The following is an 8101-nucleotide window of genomic DNA, read 5'->3' as shown; positions in this document are numbered from 1 at the left end:
GCCACGAGCAAGTATTCTGACGTGGCCGTTACGTCTTCATGCACATCGCCAATGTGTCTGTTACATCTTTTGACATGCTACCGGATGAAAGCGCCTTCATGGTCAGGTTAAGTGCCAGAGCACCCGCTTCACCACGAGTAACCATGTAGCGTTGCAAAAGCGAATCTGGACTAGAATAAGACCAGAGCCCCGCCATTTACCTCCCTCGACACCTGTACAGTTGCTTCCAGAAAGCAAAGCTACCGGACTTTCTCGACATTACCATCACCTCTTACAACACTTTCCCTGCAGACTGTGCGCCATGCAGCCAGCGCAGCAGCACTCAAGCACTGCGACCACACCACGTCGGACTAGAGCGCCCCTACGGCGTCAGCACCAAATCTGACAGAGAGACAGGAACTGGCAGTCAGCGCCATTCACGTTGTACCGTCCGAGGTTCGAACAAGAAGAGATCATCGTGGTCAGACGACGACATCCTGAACGACGTGGAGGAGATCTATCGAGGAGAGCCCCGCCCTCAGCCCCACGAGTGCGCATGTACGTTCGAAACGGTAGACAACAACGACGACGACTGCAAAAAAACGTCGGACCGACAGCTACGGGCCGGTGGAGGTACGAAGACATTTTGCCAGTGTTGGGAGGGTGTTCATCAGGCAGGTCTGTCACGAGGGAGTATCTGAGGAACGACTGGACTGCGGCAGACTGGTGGGATCCCGCAGAAGTCCTCCTCCCGTGTGCTCAAGTTATTCTGAGTGTGTTGTCGCAGGGTTTTTCTCAGTGCACAGCCCGAACTGCCCTCCGTCTTTAGATGATAGCTAGAGAAGTCATGGTCTGTGCTCCTATGATGTCTTATATATTACATATGATTTATAATAAATTAATTGAAGTGTATAATGTTTCGAGGTTGCTGGCGGGTATAATGTTTGTTATCAGCGTGGATTGCGTGTGGCATAAACAACAGACAGCTCTCAGATTGTTGTGCTTCACTCAGGCACACATGCACTTCACTATGGGAATAACTCTGGTCTTCTTAAAGAAAACAAGTCCACGCTCCGTTGAGCACAAATCACTTTTTTACAGAAACAATGACCAGGTTCAGGAAGTGCAGAACAAGTATTTACATGCAGCTTTTCATATTATTTATTTAGTGTTTCGACGGAGGTTCTGATACAGACCTGGACCTCATAACCGCGACATGATATTGACTCGATGACAATAGGACTTGTCACAACTATTAAAGATCAATCTGATAAACAGCACTTAATACAAACCACCTCACATCTACATGGTCATTCAAGTCTGTGAGGATTGGCGCAGTGTGTGGTGGGAAGCAGGATGGATGAAAAAGTAGAGCATGCTCCGTAGGACAGTCGTGATATACGCTATACAATCTCATTTATTGGGTGTGAGGGATTAAGCTTACCGTATACTACTTATGTGATGGAATAGAAAATTATAGAGGTTGATTGCCAGAAAACACTAGGTGCTTGAAATTGCATAAAAAATATGGTGTATGTTTGGCGGGCACTAAATTGAAAAACACACAATTATGTCATTTTCGTGGGAAGGTTCATACGTTCCACACTTTTGCTTGAATGGGGTTTGGAAAAAAAAATAATCGAAGGGTGGATGGGAGGACAAGTACCTTAGGGACAGTTTTTATATTTAAATAATAAATTTTTAACCAGGGTTGATAGGAAATTACAAATCTCTGTATCTCGCAATGTATGTAAAACAGCTATGGTGTGTTTGTGGTCTGAAGTAGAAAAGCTCACTTACGAACACTCAAATTAACCTCTTTGATAAGTATGTTGTAAACAGAAAACGTCTATTTTGTGTAGGAGACTGAATCCTGAGGCTATTTGAATCTCTTGTATTTGTTTTGATAGATGACAACTCTCGTAGAGGAATGATGTTAATGTAAATATTACAGCACACCCATAACATGTGGTGGGTCTTGGAACTGGCGATTTTCCGTTCACTGTTAATGTGCAAGGGGTATTTGGGTTATTTGTTGCTTTTGGAACACTAACCATGATGAGGGCTTTTGGTCTTGAATCTGCCCATTGCTCACTCACTGTGTCCAACTTGCACGTGCACTTTGATTGCCCAGTCACCAAAATGAAGAAACTAGCCGATTTAGCTACATCAATGTACTTTAATGTTAACTTTCCTTCATAATAGAATATTTATTGTAAATTAGCTGTTCCATCACTGTTAAAACTATTCGCCAGCGTCGGGTTTAAAGGATATCTTAGTTAAAAACTGAAGGACACATATACTAGATACATTGATTGCCTTTTATGTCTTTCCTAACTAGAAATTTTTGGTTTAAACATATTTTTTTGGTCACATCCGTTGAAAAAATAATTTGCACTGTGTTAATCAAAGTTGGTAACGTGGCCATAAAGTTCCTTATCAGAACAACTGGAAGTGTTCACTCAACAATTAAAGATCTGTCAATAATGTGTATCTGCAATGAGGTTAGAGTGCTAGGAAGGATATTTAATCATGTAATGTTTATGAGTGCTAGACACTTCGTTGGTTTAACACATCATTTTTTGGAGGTAGATAATAGATATTGTCGGTTAGACACTGCTGTTTAGTCATCCAAATTTAGGTATACATTGTGCATCAACGCTTCCTTATCACATTTATAGTGATATATATTTTAAGAAATGTCTTTGTGTAATTGGATGAAGGTAGTTGCTGATCGGGAATTTATCTATGTTTCTGAGTGCCTGACCTTTGTTAATGGGTAGTTGTGGGAACTCCAAGAGTTGAGAGCGCTATTGTTGGGAGGTGGGATGGATGTGGTCCTGTGAGTAGTTATGTATTCAAATTCAACCTTCTAAATATGGCCGACTTATTTCATTTAGCAGACATATTCGAATCGCATTCTCTCTGTTAGGTAATTTATGTTAGACATATGTTCATGTATCAGCATATATTTTGCCATATTTGATTTGATGACATACCGAGATATGTTGGTGTGATGTGTGTCTTATCTGATGTAATGGCTAAAAATGTCTCCGAGCTTCTAGCGAAGAAATAAAATGAAAATGTCATAAATTAAAGAAGTCTTAGTTCTTTATATTTTATCACATTTGGACTAGTGAAGACAAGGCTAGGAACGGTCATTCTGAGGAAATGTTCACTGATGTGAAATTTTAGAAGAGGAAAAATTAAATACAGACAGCGACTATTGCTTGCTATAATTATAAATGACTGATTAATTAAGCTTGCATACATTCGTGCAAAATATTATTAAGGATTGAGTTAAGTTTGTTTTATTTATTTATTAATAAATACATCAAGTCAGTTTTCGATTTGATAACTAAATTTCAACTAATGTACTTATTTATAGTTCTTTGCACAAAATATTAATATACAGTACAGTATTCTACTTTATTTAAGGTGATCTGTCTCAAAGAGATAACAAATTACTTGTCATTGAGACAATTTGATGTAAGGTTTGACATGTTTATCGTTATCTTACAGGTTGCAAGACAAGCCACACTTCATGGCCACTTGTATCCAAGCCTCCTTGGGAATATTCTAGATGTTCAGTACTGCATGGATCAACAGAAGAAAAATTATTTGGCAAGAATGAATTCAGGAGCACTCCCAGCTCAAGAGATTATTCTGCTATTCTCGTCTTAGATATCTCTAAGAAACTCAGAGATCCCCCTGCCTCAGAAATCCGCTCTATAATGCGCATGCGTGATATTTAAATATACTTAATCAGGCATTGTTTTTTGTTTTTTGCTTTGTTTTGTTTTGTTTTTTTGTTTGTTTTTGTTTTTGGGGGGGAGGAGATACCTTCGTGAAAGTCAATACTCTGTATAATCAGTGATTTATTCACACAACACACGTGATTTTAATATAACACATGCGAATTACAGAGGTTGAGGTGTAGTGACGGAGTGGTGGTGGTAAGAAGAGACGATTCAGCCTCGGTGACCTTTGCTTTTTTTTCTTCTTCTTTCTTTCTCTTTCTCAGATCAGTGGACTGTGCACAGCTGTAATTTGTAATTGCCATAAACCTCATAACCAAACGTGACATATACATAAAACATTTTCTCTCCCGGCATCGTTTGAGCGCCGAGCACATACAAGTACGAACATGTGTTCTCCAGAAAATAACAAAGGCCTCGCACATGGTATCAAGGTTTGAAAAGCAGTTAGGTCAGGCCAAATAGAAACGCAGCCAACATATACACTAATAACCAGTGTCAAATGAGTCTTTCTCTCTGAATAGAAATATTATACTCAGTAACAACTTCCAGTCTGACGATGGATAAACATCTGTCAAGCCAGAAATAGATGTTGCCCCGGAACTCCCACATGAGTCTGCACTCAAGCGAACAGCTAAACATCACACAGCTAAACAAACATTTCTATGTCTATCTCTATCTCATTTTTTCTAAACTTTGCCTTCTCGGAAATTGTGCAGATGTCATGGTGCTAAAAATACTGGGTGGTCAGTGTCACGAGGAAATAAACAAACATTATTACTCACAGCATAGTTACCTGACTACTCACCTTCAGTCTGAGCATTTTACGATGTCATAATTCTTCAGGTCTTAGAGAGTACTTATTCACCCAGTAAACAAAGAACACTCGACCTGACAGAGCTGAAGGATAACAGCGTGTACAAAGATGAACCGCCCCGCTCGTCTCGTCATTAACCGTTTATTATTATTATACTTATTATTATTCAAACCCAAGCATAAGCTGTACACAACAGTCAACATAAAATTCAAGTTTTATATATATATGAAAGTCATAAGATTGAGGATTATCCTTGCTGCTGTTACATATAACTCCAGTCGGATTCGTCACAAGGACACGGGTGATACAGTGGCGTAGGAACCAGGGGGGCAGCGGGGGCAGCCGCCCCCCCAAGGAAAATACAGGGGGGGCAGGAATATCCTTTTGCCCCCCCAATATTTGAGACGTAATTCTCACAAAGAGCAAAGAACTGAAGAAAGGTAGGGGAACGTAGAGAGGAGACGGTCATCACCGTCACAAAAGCGGGCCCTGAGGCAAGTGGAGGCTCTAACACTGACGATCAGATCGGGGACAGTCCGTTGGTATTGTTTGCCATGCTAATTGCAGGCTGTGGTTGAAGCCTGAGCGAAGAAAGCAGCCGGACAGTACATCGGTACATTGAGTGTGGTCTCCCTCCCCTCCCCCATAATGCGACGCCTTTTCTTTGGCGTTTTTCGTTTGACCAACATAAAACATCCCCACCCACTCGCTGTCAACCCTAAAATTATTGCTATCGCTTACAACCGAAGGGGCCGCACTGGCCATCGGGAACACAAAGCCAGTAACGAATTAGTTGCATACCAATACCCCAGTCTTGCCAATCAGACAGGAACCCTTACACTTTGTGAAAAGCTAGCGAAGCACGAGGACTTCCATCTTACTAGACACCAACGGTTTAGTGCGAATTGACGGCTTTGACTTCACCTAAGTAAGGCAAAGACTCTGAGTCCCTATATTGGTAGTTTTCTTTAGAGACAGAGAGACTGGTATTATTGCTATCTGCGACTCAGGGGGAAGTGCATAAGTAACATTTCTAAAACTACACAAGGGCACTCTTTTATCATCAACGACTGTGGCTGGTACTCAACATAAGTTATCTGGTGTTATACTGTTTGGTTTGTATATATGTGTCCGTGTTTTGGTAGATGGCCATACAACGTGTCGCATCGCTGGCTCAGCACCGTCGGGTAGCGGAGCGATGAAGGGGTGGCTCTGCGGCCATTCCCACCCTAGTTTCGTCCCTGGCACGGTGGTCTGGCCAGTTTATGGCCCTTTAATTTATAGGGTAGCCTTGCGTCCCTTCCTCTCTGGTCTCTTTGATTCTCTTTGGGGTGGATGGGGCTATTTTTCCCAGGGTGTGCGGACACCAAGTTCAGGTATAGGGCTGTGCCTCTTTGTAACGTGTATTATCTCGCGGACGCTGGTCCCTGTGGGTAGGGAAAGGTTCTGGAGGTTTCTCGAAGCCTATAGAAACCTGCCACACAGGACTGGGAGGACGGCGGGGCGGAAGAGGAGTTTTTGCGGTGGTGGAGAGACCTGTGCCCGTCTCTGGGAGTAGTCGGGCGTTTGCCACGTGCTGTGTGGACTGTCGCTGGAACTGGCGTGGTGTCTAGAAGAGGGTTCCAGCAACCAGCGTATTTTCCCCGCGTTTGTTGTGAGATAGAACAAAGCGTGTCACGAGCCGTTGGGTGAGTAGGCCTTAATTAATCTTTACCTTTGTTTTTCCACGCAGTTTTCTTTCCTTAAAACAAACAAAACATACCTGAGAAGTTCCATGACACAAACGCGCTTGAATAACTGTCTCATTATGCATGTATTTAAAGAGAGGGTTGATCTGCTTAATCTGGACGAGATTGCAATTGGAGTTCATTAATAGAAAATCACCGAAGACGCAGTTTGTTTGGCACACTGACTTGCCAACATTGATTAATATGATTTATATGATTATAACGTTTATCACATTTCTTGTGAATGCGTTAGCCGGGGAGTCATTCTTTAATTTGTTTTTTTCTTATTTAATGCTGCTTTGCCTTTTAACAATAAAGCAGCGTGTTGTGATACTGTGTACGTGCGTGCACTACCCCCCCCCATCCTTTTTTACGTAATGTGCGAGTGCGAACGCGCTCACTGTCAGCAGGGAGTTTGCCCCCCCAACGCCGAACATCTTCCTACGCCACTGTGATATTCTAGTCACGTGTGATTACTGCACAAAAGGACGCACCTGGCGGAAGTTGACACTATCACACACCCACATGCACGAATGGACATTCATCTTTCTTCAAATAAAAGCACACGCACACTAATTACTATCTCATATATATATATAGAGACGGATACACATGTATATAAACTATTTTCACACACATGCGCACTTAAACCCTCTATCTTTCTACATACATTAATACCCATGTATTATTGCTATTATTATGTCCTTATTATTACAAATTATTCAAGCCCTCACACCACACACACAACAAATATTGCATTCACACACACTGGCTTCTTGGTTTGGCGGGAAAGAGCTTCACTGTACAAGTGATTTCGCACTTTGAGGGGAGAGAAAGGAGAGAGGAAACCGGAGAAAATCCCGTTGGCAGGAACTGGGATCAGGTATGACATACAGAGAGTGTTCCAGGACGAGATCTCCACCCGGGGCCTCCCACCTGGCGACAATCGAGTGTTTTAACCACTGCACTACCCGGGCCCACACACACTCTCTCCAAGGGAGGTAATTACGCAGTGAACAATTTTATTTCCCTTTCTGACAGATTTTAATTTTGTATTTATTTTTAAAAATAGACAGAAAAGAAGTACATCAACAGTCTTTTACAACCCTAATTATATAATATTCCACGAGCTGTTGCGAGTAAAAAGGCTTGAGCTAGTCATTTTAATGTCAGGAATGTGGATGTTGCCAAAGTCTACCTTATCGGAAATTCCCGGTTGAAACGAACTATCAGAAACTGCTTCATGTCGGAACAAAGTGTGTCACATTCGAGCGGGAGAAAAAGGTAAGAAATAATTGAGAATATTAATAAATTCATGATAGTGTTCGTTACCTAGTAACATGCTCAAGACAATCCTATTTACATATCGGCAGTTCCCGAGCCGTTACATGTAGACTACGTACTACCGGAGCTGTTCCCTCTCTGACTTTCTGAACTTGTGCAGGTTACAAATGGCTGCCACAGGGAGCATTTATCACAAGATTTTATTATTATCAGTGAGCTAGCGTGCTTCAAGCAATCAGGTTCAGCATACAACTGATTCAACTTGTAATTAATATAAGACGAATAGCCATCGTATGACAGAGCTGGTGCAGCGGGTATAGCTCCATTGACCGGTGACCTCTTTGCCCTGAGAGGAAGTGTGATTGTCAGCGTGTTTATTCCTGCAGTAAAGCAGACGACAGTTTTTATACAGGCTGTGTAGTGTTTAAATCACTAAATGAATTGCTGGTAGTTTTTACAAATGTCGGAGACTGATATTTAATGTGGAGTGCGTCCGTGGGCGTTTCACACACACATACAAGTACGCGCGTACTAAC

This window comes from Pomacea canaliculata, linkage group LG10 (genome assembly GCF_003073045.1).
Source record: "Pomacea canaliculata isolate SZHN2017 linkage group LG10, ASM307304v1, whole genome shotgun sequence".
NCBI lineage: Eukaryota > Metazoa > Mollusca > Gastropoda > Architaenioglossa > Ampullariidae > Pomacea > Pomacea canaliculata.
The sequence above is the reverse complement of the archived record's forward strand: the minus strand, read 5'-3'. Positions refer to the sequence as shown.